Here is a 16,124-nt window from a genome sequence, read left to right as displayed (position 1 = left end):
CTCTATAGTCTAGCTTAGTCATTAATTTACAGCCATTTTCTAACAGTTGCAATTACCCATTTGTCTACATTAGCCTATAATTAAATCACATCCCAAGAACCTATCTCATTATTGTTATCCCGTACTATTTGCTGTTGTAGTTGATAATTCAAACCAAAACCCTCTGTTATTTGACATTCGTGTCACCCCTTAATTTGAATTATGTTTCTATCCGATAATGTCTATTCCTTTGGCTGACTTGAACATATTCGTACTTTCCTATTAATTATTAAACACGTATCGCTCCCTGTGGGATTCGACCCCAACTCATTTAGTTGGGTTATATACTTACTAACTATCGTTGATGCTTAGAATTGGATGAAGTGTCGTTGATAACGTTATTCAATCAAAATGGCGTCGTTGTCGGGGAGTGGTGTTGGTTAAGATTCTTTAATTAAGTTGAATTTTGTTGTTGTTAGTTATAGTTGAATCTACTTACTTTTAGTTTTGGTTTTCATGTTGCTTGTTTAGAACATAAGAAATCAGCATGTCTTGTAGCAACGATGACCAAATGGACCACTCTCCTTTGAGAATGATGATTCTTAGGGATAACATCCTAAGTTTCAGTCAATTGGAGGGTGAGTCAATCTATGAGTTGTGGCTGAGATTTAAGTCACTATTGTTGCAATGCCCAACTCATGGAATCTCAGATAAAATGCTACTAGACTGCTTCTATAAAGGTCTTGGTCTGGAGAACAAAAGAGTGCTGACCAAATTTCTCCGGATGGTCTCACACGACTACCCTATGCAATAGCAGCCCAACTCCTTGATCATATGGCCAAGACCAACAAAAAGACTAAGAAGGACCAGATTTTGGCCACACTGTTGACTCAACTGGATCTCGTGGCCAAACAGATTATGGAATTAGAGGTACCATACAAAAAGAAAGAGCGGTACATTCCCCCTCATGAGCGTATAAATCCCAGGAGTGCGAGGGTGGACAAGTAAAAGAGATACTCTCACTCATTCTCCACAAAGTTGAAGAACACAACAGAGTGTTGAATGAGAAAAAAAAGAATGTCTCACTGCTGAATCAGATTACTGCCTCTCATTCCATGTTGATTCAGCTACTGGAGACCCAAATGGGTCATGTGTTGTCTCTTCTCTACCCCACGAATCAAAATTGAGTGGGGAATTATGTCATCCCACGACGTTAACTAAGACGCTTCTTAGGAGGAAACCCAAGGTTTAATGCTTTCGTTTTGTTTTAGAAATAATCGTGTGTTGATTTTGCAGGTTGAAGTGTAGAATGTGTTTGAAAAGTGCAGGTTGGCGAGCAAAATGTCCAGTCGGCGAATCGCCGAAGAGGTCGGCGAGCCTGACTTGGACCGCCATTGGACTCAAAATTTTTAAGGTTGGAGTCTATAAAACTCGGCGAGCCCAAGAGCAGATCGGCGTGTCGCCGAACAGGTCGGCGATCACAACTTTATCTGCCGTTTAGACCCCCACATTAACTGGAGGTCCTGTAAAACTCAGCGAGGTAAGTTCCCACTCGGCGTGTCGCTGAGTGGGTCAGCGAGCAAAATTAATGTCGCCGAATGGGTAAGAACTGGACAGTTTTGAAGGCCAAAGGCTTAAACTTTCAAACTCTTTCACACTCCCTCACTTTTTAACTTCCCAAACTCACACCCACACTATATTTTTGCATTATTATTTCTTGTTAGTCGTCGATTGTGTGTTCAAAGTTGGATTTCTTTGCCGCCTAGCTTTTCAAAGTATTTATTTGGCATTTCAAGTTGGTTTTCTAAGCCCCAAACTTATATTTAGCGATTAATCTCTTTTGCAATTATTCTTGTCTTAGTGATGTGTGATGGGCACTCTGATTTGTAATTGTATGCTTGTGTTCTTGTTTTAATTTGAATACCATGCCTCTATTGCCTGAGTTTTTATTTCCAAAAATTTTATGCTTAAAATTGATCAATCTTGTTGGGTTGAGTTTTGTTGTTGTTGGGTCTAGTCGGGTGAAGTCTATGTAACCCACATTTGTGCCAAATGACGTGATTTACCCAATGATGGAGCGGTTGATGTTATTCTGAAGGGCTTAATGGGTGTAATGGGTCTAAGCCTGATTGAAATAGTGTATTCTTTGATTTTGTTTTATGGGGTTCCGGGGTTGAATTTGGAAAATGGGGTTGAAAGTAGGCACGTTGGGTAGTTTGGCGAGCTGGGTCGAGCTCGCCAAACCACTAGGCGGTTCGCCGAATCCCCCTATCTCGCCTTTAATTTCAAGCAATTATTAAGTTTGGGTACTATAAATTTTGGCGAGAAGCCTAAGTTCGCTGAGTGCACTTGGCGATTCGTCGAAAGTCTTTCTTGATCGCCCTTTCTGTGCCCTTTAACCCCTAAAATACACTATAACTTTCGGCTGGATTGTCCATGCTCGTCGAATGCTATCGGCGATTTGCTGAAGGGACCCTCCTATCGCCGACATGTAAATTTTTCTGGGAATTTTTTTAGCCAATCCTTTCAGCGAGCCCAATCTAGCTCGCCAAAGTGATTCGGCGACTCACCGATCGGTTCAACGAGTATTTCTGCAACTGCTTTTCTGAAATTGTTCTTGAAATGAATCTAACTCTTTTTGTTGTTTTTGCAGATATGGCTAGAACCAACCTCGACATGTCGCCCCGTAAAAGAGCACGAGGTGTAGTGATAAATGAAGGGGGAGCAAATCCTCCTAAAAAGGAAAGGAAAGAGCCTCCAAAAGGAGGAAAAGGCAGGGGCAAGAGGCCCATATCTGATGTTCCGGAGCACAACTCAGGCAGTGAGAGAGAGTCATTTGACTTTGAAGCTGCATTATCTAAGCCGTAGGAAGACCAGCCACTACAGTCCCGGCGGGCGGAGATTTGTGCTAGGTCTCGCCCAGCAACCACTTCTCCTACAGCTGATACAGTGCCAGCTCCGGCACCACCTGTGGCCCCAGTGCCACCAGTACAGATTCCTCCTCCCAGGGTACTCAATAGATTAAAAGTTGATAGGTTGCAAACCATTCTTGAGGAGAAGATACTTTCCACAGAGGGCCTAGATGGGAAATACTCCAGGGTGAGGGAGACACTCCAGTATCATTTCTTTGAGCAGTTTACTAGGCCCCGAGGCCCCTATATTCCTACATGGGTCCAGGATTTTTACTCGGCATATGGTGACTTGGTTCCCAAAGGCAAGAAGAAGGCCAGTACTTTCAGACTGGTGGGGTCCATCATGGTATGGGAGACAGTAGTGCACTGTAGCCGTGATCACATCAACACGGTATTTGATAGAAGGTCAAACTTTGACTACCCCAGCCTAGCTACCACTACGACACCTTTGGATGAGCTTAAGGGCTGGCTAGCTCCCCTCATCTCTAACACCACCCTGAGGTGGATTGAGGAAGAAGTCCCGATCGAGAAGAAGAACTTTAGTGTAGCTACACGATATTGGTTTGGATTCATTAGTAACTCCATTATGCCGTCCTAGAATGATTCAATCCTCCTCCATCCTAAGGCAACCTGCCTCGGGTCGATTATATTCAAGAAGAGCATTGACTTGGGACTTATTATTGAGCAGGAGATAGCCATTAGGGCCAAATAGCGCCAGACATCCCTGCCTTTCTCGATCTTGATCACCGAGTTGTGCTGGCATGCTGGAGTTCCTCGCGATGCGACGAGAGATTTAGATGTCACTCCCACATCCTCCACAGACATCCGGCGTATAGAGGTCGAGTACACTCAGGAGGAGGCTGATAAGAGGAGAGCAGCCACGGTAGATGCATCCCCAGAGGTGGATATTGACTCTATACCTGCAGAGGCACCTTTGCCTACTCCGACCTCCGGGCCTTCAGGTACCTCCACTTCCTCTTAGACTCCTGGTACTTCTACTGCTTCCCAGCCCACCAAGATCACTCAGGCCATGCTCCTGAAGATGGGACACTTAGCACATTCTGCGGATATGAGGGCTACTCGATTGGAGGTTGCGGTACCATGGATGATTGTGACTCCCCTACGAGTATCTATTAACACTCTCACAGCGATAGTTGAGACTTGTGAGAGCAGACAAGGGGAGACTTCGGAGGTGACGATTTTGAAAGTCGAGGTTGCAGATTTAAGGAAGGATGTGGACTACTTGAAGTCCACAGACTTCACTTCACTATTGGAGGCAGCGGATGATGTGGATTCCCCAGTGACTTCTGAGATTCATCCGGCCACCACCGGAGATGTACATCGGGATGATATAGCAGCTGATAAGTCATAGGCAGAGACCGACGAGGAGAAGATAAAGGTGAGGGAGGAGATCATATATGGAGACCTGTCAGATCTGGAGGAAATGATTCTATAGTCGGTGATCCAGACATCGCTGACAGAGACGTCCATGGCAGACGCTAGTGGATAGAGTGCTGCTGCTACTACACCGGACACTGATGCCCCGACAGATGGAGCGACTGCGTAGACATGACTTCTCTTTACCTCCATCTCTTTCATTTCTATTGATGTTTTAGTACTTTATTGCATTTGAGGACAAATTGCTTTTTGTTTGTGGTGGGGTGAGGTATTTCCATACCTACCTCTTGTGATTATTGTTTTTGCTTATACATTAGGTTTTGTGCTGTAAATTGTGTTTTGGCACTGTTTTGTGGATATTTGAGCTTGTGGCTCCTTATTTTGAATGTAAATGGTTTTCCCTTTTGATTGTGTTTGAATGTGGTAGTTCTTATGCAAATTTGAGTATCGGTTATGATCAATACCGATGACTTGAATGGTGCTCTCAATTGAACAAAAATGAATGTTCGGCTACGATGATGCCAAATGAAGTTGCATAGATAATATGTAAACTTTTTGCATCTCGTTGTGACTAGCCAGTTATCGAATTGAGTCTCTTGTGATGAACATTAAACACTAGCGAAAGTGTGGAGTCTTGTTTGATATTGGTGTCAATGCCTTGTGTGATGAGCTTACCGTGAACCTTGTGTGATGACTCCTAGAATTTTCTCCGTTGGTCCGGTTGACTAAGTGATGCATGCTCTTAAAATGATCTTAGGCAAAATATTTAAAGAGTGAAACAATTTGACATTATACCTCTTTTGTGGCCTACCTTGTGAGTGTGTGAACTTTGCTTGAACACCCTTTGAGCCTTAGCCTTTTTCTTGGAAGAAACTTGATGAAAATGAGACCTCTCTTTATCCCTTCACCCATAATCCTCATGAAGTGTGGTTTGTTTGAATAGCCAACTTAGGCTTTTGGCCTAAGTTGGGGGTGTGGTGAAAAGAGAAGGTAAATCAAGAAGTGCAAAGAAACTTCCCTTTTGATCCATGATTTTGAGAAATATGGAACCCCTCCATACAAAAAAGAAGAAGAGAAAAATTAAAAGAGAATGAAAAAGAAAAAGAATGAAAAAGCTGTGGAATAAAATTGTGAAATTTGCAAAACAAATGGGGTGTCCGGTATACCATGGAAAGTGAATAATGGGGTGAATTTTGAGCATGAATGAGAATAATGAAGAAAGGGAAAGGAAGTGTTGTTCATACCACATTTCATGAGGATAATAGACACTGAGCCTAAATGGCTATACCTTTACACTCAACCCCGTTACAAGCCTTGAAAAAAATCTTTTTGATCTCGAGTGAGCTGAAACAAGTGTTGATTGGAAAATAAGGGCAAACATATGGGTGAAGTCATGCATGTGTTAATCTTTGTGAGTGTGAGAATTGCATGTGATTCCGGAACTATAAAGTGTTGAACCATTGTGTGTGAATATGGAATCATCTTTGTGTGAGGGCATTTGAGTACCTTTGTTAAGCTTGAACTTGCATTTGAAGCAAGTATTGTGAACTTTAGAATCTTTGATAATGGTGAGTCACAACTTAAATCTTTGAGTGCACAATTGATCCTTGCATGAGTAAATTGAGTCTTGTTGTGTAAATTCATGATTGAGTCTTCTGTAGCATTGTTTGAGACATCCTTTTTGAACTGCTAAACTTGAGGACATGCAAAAGTTTAAGTTGGTGGTGTTGATAAGTCCTAGATTTGGACTTATTTAGGGCTTTGTTTATAATGATTTAGTGTCCTCAAATGCTTATTTTGTGCTAATAACTGATGTAAAATCCTTGATTTCTAGGTATTTGGAGTGAGGAACAAAGCAGGGACACTAATTTGCAAAAAAGAACGAAGCGAGCTGAAAGAAGGAAGAAAAGAGAGCCTGCTGATCGCCAAGTCCATTTGGCGAGTTGCTGAGTGGCCATTTGACCGCCTAAAGTTTTAGTGTCCTAAGACCTGAAGGAGAAAATCAAGTTGGCGAGAGAAATGAGCAGTCGGCGGATCGCCGAGTGATTCGGCGATGCAGAGTTAGATCGCCCAAAGTTACAGACATGGAGGATGCTGAAGGCCAAGGCAAAAAGGCAATGGAATTGACCAAAGGGAGTATCACCGAGTTGATCAACGAGACCGACTTACTGCACTGAATGGCTCTTCGCAGGATATTTTTGGCGACTATAAATACGTTTTTGAACATTTAGTTTAGGAGCTGGAATCTTTTAATCTATCTTTTATCATACTTTCAAGTTGAGAACTCTGAGTATTGAGACAAGTTTTTCCTTAGCTTTGAAGAATTGAAGTTTTTCACTTTTGAGAAATTGGAAGTGGATCTTTGAGATTCTTCAATTTGGACCTTTGTAAAGACAAAATCAATCTTACCTAGTTGATGGAAACTCAATTTGATAACGATTTTTATCTTTTTATTATGTCTAGCTTAAACCCCAATTCTTGGGGTGTGATTATGTGATTATGGGCTGATTTAGTTTATGGGTATTGTTAATTGTTAGTTTAAATGTTGTTTAGAAGTGATTTCAATCCGTAATTGTGGTTTAAATTAAAGAATTGTAGTTGCAAATGCAGTTCTACCTTCATATTTTTTGCTTGCTCGAGAGAGAGGTCTCAAAACCAAGATTACTAGTTGATGGTCTGTGGGTATTGGGTTGTCATGGGTTCAGCTTGAGAGAGTGAATCCTAAACCATTTTCCACTCATTCAGCTAGAGAGTGAATGGACTAAGGCGTAGGCTGTTTTTATTTTGCATGCTTGTCAATGTTCAAGAGAAATTGACTTGATTCGGGGTAAATTATTCGAGAGAAAGTTTAACTCCTCTATAATCTAGCTTAGTCACTAATTTACAGCCATTTTCTAACAGTTGCAATTACCCATTTGTCTACATTGGCCTATAATCAAATCACATCCCAAAAACCCATCTTATTATTGTTATTCTGTATTATTTGTTGCAGCTGTAGTTGAAAATTAAGACCAAAACCCCCTGTTATTTGAGATTCATGTCACCCATTAATTTGAATTATGTTTCTATTCGATAATGTCTATTCCTTTGGCTGACTTGAACATATTCGTACTTTCCTATTGAATCTTAAACATGTACCGCTCCCTGTGGGATTCGACCCCAACTCATTTAGTTGGGTTATGTACTGACTAACGATCGTTGACGCTTAGAATTGGATGAAGTATTGTTGATAACGTTATTCAATCAATGATCACTGGGGCAGAGACTATCTTTTCTTTCAGGCACTCAAATGCTTTTAAGCATGCATCATCGAAGGCAAATTTCACCTCTTTCTCCAACAGCTTGCACAAAAGGTGTGTAATTTTTTTGAGAAATCCTTGATGAATCCTCTATAGAATCCTTTATGACCCAAAAAACTCCGAATACCTTTTACACAAATAGACGGAGGCAACTTTTCAATTAAGTCAATCTTTGCTTTGTCTACCTCCGGTCCCTTCTGTGACACCTTGTGGCCTAGGACTATGCCTTTCTTAACCATGAAATGGCACTTCTCCCAGTTAAGCACCAAATTAGCCTCCTCGCATCTTTGTAGTGCCCTATTAAGATTCAATAAACAATAATCAAATATGTCACCTACTACAGAGAAATCATCCATGAACACTTCCAAAGTGTCCTCTACCATGTCCGAAAAGAATGACATCATACACCTCTGAAAAAAATTGATGGTGCATTACATAATCCAAATGGCATGCGTTTGAACGCAAAGGTACCATAAGGACATGTAAAGATGGTCTTCTCCTGATCTTCTGGCACAATTGATATCTGGTTATACCCAGAGTATCCATCTAAGAAGCAATACCACCCTTTACCAGCCAACCTATCAAGCATTTGATCCATGAATGGCATCGAAAAGTAGTCCTTTAAGGTCCACTTGTTTAGCTTCTTGTAATCCATGAATACTCGCCAACCTTGGTCTTTTGTGGAATCAACTCATTCTTTGCGTTGGCAACCACTGTCATACCACCCTTCTTGGCACAAACTGCACTAGGCAAACCCAAAGACTATCAGAAATGGGGTACACCACCCCTGCATCCAACCACTTTATGATTTCCTTTTTAACCACCTCTTGCATTGGTGGTTTCAACCTCCTCTGGTGCTCTATGCTCGGGCATCAGTCCTCCTTGAGTTGGATTTATGCGTACAGATAACCGGAGGTATCCCAATGATGTCAGTAATAGTCCAACCAATCGCCCTTTTGTACCGCATCAAAATTTTGACTACTTCTTGCACCTGTTTATCATTTAGATCTGTAGCCAAAATGACTGGCAATGTGTTATAAGTACCCAAAAATACATACCTTAGGTGGCTGGGTAACTGTTTTAGTTCAAGTACAGGTGGCTCCTCAATAGATGGCTTTGCTGGAGGGTTTGGTATGTTCTTCAGGTTCAGGTCTAATTTCTTTGGAGCATAAGAATGTGACCCCATGCCTTGCAGAGCATTCACAATTTCTACATAGTCATCCTGCAGGTCTTCTTCAAAATTCATTAGTACGACTGCCAAAGTTTCCAGAGCAAATCTTTCCTCAATAGCACCTCCAAGCTCCCCTTCATCAATGACCTCTATCGCATACACCACATTCATGTCTTGTGGTTGCTTCATAGACCTGCATATTTTAAACTTTACCTCTTCATTGTTGAGCCTGAACTTCAGCTCTCCGCTCTCAACATCAACCAAAGCTCGACATGTGGCCATAAATAACCTTCCCAAAATTATGGGAACCTCAAAGTCTACTTCTCAATCCAAAATCATGAAGTCTGCCGTAAAAATGAAACTGTTCACTTTTACTAGCACAACACATAAAATACCCACAGTCCGTTATCATCAACCTCATCGCAGTGGGTTTTGGAACACCGTAGCCCAATTGCTTATATATGGCTAGAGGCATCAGATTGATACTTGCTCCTAAATCACACAAAGCTTTTGCAAACTCAAATGCGTCGATGGTGCATGATATAGTGAACACACCTGGATCCTCCTTTCTCTGCACCAGAGATCTTGTAGCAATAGCACTATAATGATGAAGATTGTCAGTAGGTTCAAAACTAACAACTCTTTTCTTTGTGACTAAGTCCTTCATGAACTTAGCATAGCCTGGCATCTGCTCCAGAGCTTCTACCAACGGGATATTCACTGATAGCTGTCTCAGCATGGTTATGAATTTTGCAAACTTCCCATCTTCAGCTTTCTTCTTGAGTGTTCGAGGGAAAGTAGGAGGCGGTCTCGGTATCTGCTGTAAAGGCAAAGTTGCCTCAACTACTGTTTCCTTTACTTTCGCTGGCTTTTCTGTTGGTTGATCCCCTTCTGTATCATCTACATGTTCAAATTTAACCTCTTCTTCTTCATTTCTCCCTATATTATGTTCCTGCTTAGTACCTGCAGGTTTTGACTCATTAAGGATCTTACCACTTCTGGTGGCAATGGCCATGCAATGCTCATCTTTCTTGGGATTCTGAATAGTGTCACTTGGTAGCGAACCATTCTTCCTTGGGTTCAGTGATGCAGATAGTTGTCCCAATTATTGCTCTAACTACTTGCTCGAAGTGGTGTGAGAATCTAGCAACTGACTCATACTGGAGAAATCACACTTCATTTTTTTCACGCCTACATCAGTTGATTTAACCTTTTGCAATACCTTAGCCAACATATCTCTATTTTGGACCCGCTAGAACTACCACTGGTTCGATCTCTATTACCTAGAGGCACATATACACCAATGTGGTCATTCCTATAGCCATCTTTATTCTGCCAGTTGCCTTGTTCTCTATTTGCTGGCCTTTTTTACTTCCCTTCTCTGGGGTAGTTTCGACCTTGATTTCAAGAATTATATCCTTGGTTTTCCGAGTTATAATTCTGAAAATCCCCCTGGTTTCTCAAGTATTTAGTCTCCTCATCTAAGTCGATGTCCTGATCGTCATACCTGTTTGAGGCTCCCACAACATTTACCTTCTCAGAAATTGTCATGATATGCTTTATGAGTAGATCTATTTGGGTTCTCATGTGAGCCATATCCTAATCCTTTTCTTCTTCTCTCCTCTTCTGTTCAGCTGAAAGCTCAAAATTGAACCCAATATCTCATACGTCAGCATCTCTGGTGTGCCATGCTCTGTTGTTTTTAGAGACTTCATCCATTAGTTGCATAAATTTTTGGAATGGCTTTCTCATGAATGATCCTCCACACACTGCAGCAACAACAGGTTTAGTAACATAATTCAATGATTTATAAAATGCCTGTTTCAAATGTCTCTGAGTGAGAACATGGTTCGGGCATTTCTTTAGCTTTTGGCTGAATCTCCACCAAGTATCATACATTGCCTCCCTTGGTAGTTTCTTATGTGCACCTATCTCATATTTCATCTGCAGTTCTTTCGATTCAAGGTAGAACTGTTCCAAGAATGCCTCCTTCAATTCATTCCAGGTCCTGACTGAGTCATCTGGCAGTTCATTCAGCCAATTGGTTGCCTCCCCAATGAGAGACAACATACATAGTCTCAGCCTCATAGCCGTCTGACTAACCCCGGGAATTTCTTATGATTTGTATATCGCCACGAAGTTCATTAAGTGTTGATTGTCATCATCACCAGTTGCACCTCTGACATACTCTTCAAGTTTAGTAGCTGAATCATCGTGCTAGTAATCATGAATTTCACACTTGGAGGTAATGCAGGTAGCACTATTTCTCCAGTGGCTCCAACTCCATCTAAGTCCATGTCATCCTCTTCGAATACCATATGGGATGGTTGTTGTGCTCGACCCCTTAGAGTTGGTGGTTGTCGGTGGGGAGGAGTTATCTCTTCCACTCCTTCATGTTCCTCCACCACCCTAGTCGGGTTGTTCATAATATTTTGTTGAGCACCTCTTGCAGCGGTCTTAGCCTAAAGTCCCAGTCTTATCCTCTGAGCTTCAAGTTCCTATGCATTTACTATCTTGCGATAGTTCTTCTAAGTTCTGGATCGTAAGGAATTAATGGAGTTCCCTCACTTTGGGTATTTGGCATGCACTATTGAACTTACATGTCAAAGACACAGACAAAGAACAAGACATAAAAGTAGGAAATATAACTACAATTACAATAATTGCTAGTAAAATACTTCTGAATTGAAATTCCCCGGCAGCGGCGCCAAAATTTGATACGTCCAAATTTACACTTCAATTAAGAGGTATAAACGGTCGAAGTCAATTTATAGAAATTAACGTGAGTTGAGGTCGATCCCATAGAGAATTTACTTATAGAAATAGTTTTATTGTCGCGTTTATTCGACTATTGTTATTATTTCCTAAAGAAAGTAATTACAAAATGTAAAATGGGTTTGGTTGTAAGGTTCAAGTAACCAATGTTATTACAATATCCAGATTTTCACAAGTAACAGAGTTTTAACTTTGATGTTGTGATGATAAATGAATGAAACAAAGGTTGTTCCCCATGACATTGCATCTAGTTTTGGTTCGTGAACAAGTTTCAGGTGATTGATTCTTTGCAAATTACCAGAGATCTAAATGTATCTAACACCTCTCAGTCTTGTTAGAGAACATTCACTCAAATCCTCTCGGTCTTAGAGTGTTATCATATTTTACCCTCGCATATTTTGGTGTCAAAGTTCTCTTCTCTCAAACTCGAACTTTCACTCCAAACCAACAGATTAATTTGACTTTTTGCTAACTATTGATTTTCTCTCAAACAATTGATAGATACAGACAAGTTCTAAAGCGTGCACTCATCAGAAAGAATGAATAACAAAAGTCAAATTATGTTTTGCGAATAACAATCACATTCAACTCGTTTTATGAACATACAATTAGATTTCGGTTATAGTTCCCACAACCCTAGTTTTGGTATTTAGCCACTCATGCTTTCAATTGAATAAGCAAAAATCAGTATTGAAAACATCAAGAGAAATCACTTACGAAGATTTGCAAATTCAAAGAACACTTGATATTCGAAAACCAACTCAAACTTCGAGTCTTAATCCAATGTTAATCGCTAAAACCAAGAGTAGAGAATAATAGGAAAGTCGTTGATTGTTCAAACAATGACGAGATAATTCAAAAATTAAACCTAATTTATTCAAATAGTCTGTCTAAAAAGAGTCCTACTCGAAGTAGGACTGAAACGTCGGAGTGTTACACGGACGCCACTACGGCCCGTCACAGTCGTCACAGCCCGTGAGGGCTTCCGTGGTCCTTACTTAATCAATCCAAAATGTAACTCTTCAAGACATGTTCACTGGAACTCCTTCACGATCTGCATCACGAACCATTGTGAGGACCACGACCCGTATGGGTGTTTGTGGTCCTTACTTAGCCATACCAAATGCACTTCATCAAAGCCTTCACACTGGTTCACTTTCACGAACCCCATCACAAACTGTCAAGGGGACCACAACCCATTTGGGTGTTCGTGATCTTTACTTAGCAAAATCAAAACATTGCTCCTCAAGGCATATCTATTGGATCTACTTCACGAGCTACTTCACGGTCCGTGGAAGAGACGACGGTCTGTCATAGTCTTTGTGGTACTGACTTGATCAAACTCAGCTTGCCCTGCTGACACTGCTTCATTTCCACGAGCTTCTAGATGGCTCGTCATCATGACCATGGCCCGTCTGGGACTCCGTGGTGTATATTCCAGGATCTTTTCCTTCTTCTTTTCATCTCCCGCGTCTAAGTGTTTTACATGTTCAACATTACCAAACACATCATATCCACATAAAAACACTCAAGTTCTAGCAATAATACTTAGTTATGAGCATCAAATGTGCCAAGATTTCACGACACATCACCTTCTCATTACTTAAGCGGCCTAATGTAGAACATACCTACTCCTTGATAAAAGTCGAGAATGACTTTTCTTATTTTATAATTCTATTCTTGCTTGCACATATTTTCTCGTATGACTAACTTTACATCTATGTTTTGTGCAATTGATTGTCAATACTTGTGTTATTTATTCATAGGCGGACATCCTTTATTGATTTGCTTTAGCTAATAATAGACAACTTAGTTGAATTATTTCTTTAGGTGTGAAGGGATTTGAATAAACAATTATATACACTTTCGGCAAGTTTTCTCCATAACATTGGAGTTTGGTTAGTTGTTTTTCTCATAAAAATGAATTTATTTGTAAAAATAGCTTCTTCTTTTTTTTTAATAAATCTAATCTTGCTTTGAATATAAATGGGTCTCTATCACATCTTCTCCCCTTTTCAACCAACAATTAAACTTATGTTTTCAAAATCCCTTTTAATTGTAGTTTGTTTTCAGCAAAGACTTTTAACAAATATTTTTTTCAAGCACCGTTATTTAAGTTATTTTACATGTAGTATTTACACAATTTAATGTCTCACCTCCTTTACATTTAACCTAATTAATTAATTAATTTAGTTCGGTCGGTTAACCATTTTAATGGATCTTAAAGGATGCCTAACCTCTTCCCTTTAGATTGGTTGAGCCCTTACCTAGAATCTTATGTTTAGTAGACCTTAAAATGAAGTTTCAACTTTAGACATGAGTTTATTCGATTTTAGGTGTCCTAATTCACCGTAAATAATTAGGTGGCGACTTCTTGACTTAGTTATTACCTTAGGAATCACCAAAATGTTGTACACTATTTTGACTCGATTAAAATGGGATATAGAAGTATGTAGGGCTTCATCAATGAGTTCCATTCACCCATTAAGACTCAAAATTTCTCAATTCTCCATGTTCAATTTCATCAAAATTGATTAGGTTTTCATTCAATTCTTCATGGATTCTAATTGTGTTGATTCAATTATTTGATTTTGATCTTATTATGATTGTTTTGACTCAATTACATGTTTTCCAATTGATTTCACATGAATCCATGCATTATTATAGAATTTGACTGTGAGCCATAAAAGATATGAGTTTATGAAGAAAGTTGAATCTATGAATGATGTTTTTATGAAAATTATGCCTGATTTACAAAAAGGAATGTTTTATGATCTAGGTTGCTTTAATATGAACATTAATTAATTGTGAAAGGGTTTCTCACATTAAGGAATCACGATTACTGAAAGGTCTTCCCACACATGGTTTAAGGAGTTACTCTATGACATTTTAAGCTTAGATTAGTAACTTAATTATGCTTTTCCATGTATGATAAAGGTTTATGAATATGACTATTCCATTGGGATTTAACTTAGCACCGAGAGAACTTTGAGGTGGATGATCAAATCGGATAGTCTCTAGTAGCAACCTCTAGTTCCAAATTACGTGCCCCCATAGGATTGCCTTAAATGTCCTAGCTAGTGGATCCACATATAGCATATGATATGATACAGAGTTCTACCTTGGCAAGTAGACTTTCCCTTATCGATGTGGGAGTTACATCGTATTCCATGTTATAGTTCACATGGACTATTGTCGGCGAAAGCCAATATCCCACAAATGAACTAAGTTGTTCTTAAAGATGTTATGAAGTTTTCCATATGATTTTAAGATGCATTGACCATGTTCAGGATTTAAGATTCTTCTTTAAAAAGATACTATTACGTTTAGCTTGGTCATACATACCATGTTTTTCGATTATGTCCTCTTATGATCATGCTTCATGTTTTATTGCATATCCCTCATATTTAGTACATTCCATGTACTAATGCATACTTTTGCATACATATTTTAACTAATGTAGGGTCCGACGATCTTCCTCCTACCACTTGTGGCTAGTGGCTTGACCATTTGAAGTTCAAGAGTTGGTGAGTCCTCATGTTCCAAAGACCATATCACATTTACTTTGCTTTGGTATGTCTTTAGCTTTCGTATGTTGTACGTGGTGTACGGGTTATAACCCGATCACTTCTTTTGAGATATTAGAATGGCTTGTCAAGACTATGTTAGATTTTCCACTTTTATGTCAAACTTTCTTATTCATATGAGATTCTCTACTTTTGTCTATTATATTGTGTACATGTATGTCATGTGGCTTGTGTAGGGTCTCTCGAGGCCTTATACGCCATGTCACATCTAGGGTGTATATTGGGTTGTGACACTTGAATTGAGCCCGTCTTTGGGGAACGAGCTACATGAGCAGAATGGGACCTATTGATAGGGTCAATTTTCCTCGCACGGGTCCCACTATGTTGTTTTTGACTCATTTTTGTTCCAACTTCAATTATTATGAATTAGGTGTCAAAACATCTATTTTGGCATCATGTTCATTTATTTTTTAACCTGGCAGTGATCAGAGATAGTTCATAAGGACAAAGTTCTTATTTAGTTGATTTTAGAGCGCACATTATCTACTTCAAGGTAAACTATGATTTACCGATCTTATGTTGAGATTGTATTAGTATTTACATGTTGTTTAGCTAGTTTTAGGAGGGTCCTTAGCATGTTTCATGTTTAGTTGAGATAAAATGTGCTTTAGCCTTCTTTTCAGATAATTTTGGCAATCGAGTATGTCTACTGTAACGACCCTAAAAACGAACTAGTGAAACTAGAGCCTCACATGTGAGTTTGGAGTTGAGAACTTGATGAAATGATGAGAAATGACAGTGACGTCCGGAAACTAGTCGTTTGAACTAGTGAGTTGTAAGGGTATTGTCGTTGAAGTTTGGAGTGTTGTTTAAGGGCTTAAGGGGTTGATTAACTAGTTGATTAATCACCTTTATAAGCTAGCAAAACCTTAAGCTAGGTCATGAAATCATTTAGAACCGAGACCCTCAAAACAGTCCCCTAAAAACAGTTTTTAGTTTTAAGTTAGGAGTGAGGGTCAACTTTAAATGGTCATATCTTTTAGCTCAAAACGAATTAGGTGGG

Source organism: Solanum tuberosum, unplaced genomic scaffold (genome assembly GCF_000226075.1).
Source record: "Solanum tuberosum cultivar DM 1-3 516 R44 unplaced genomic scaffold, SolTub_3.0 scf00108, whole genome shotgun sequence".
Taxonomy (NCBI): domain Eukaryota; kingdom Viridiplantae; phylum Streptophyta; class Magnoliopsida; order Solanales; family Solanaceae; genus Solanum; species Solanum tuberosum.
The sequence above is the reverse complement of the archived record's forward strand: the minus strand, read 5'-3'. Positions refer to the sequence as shown.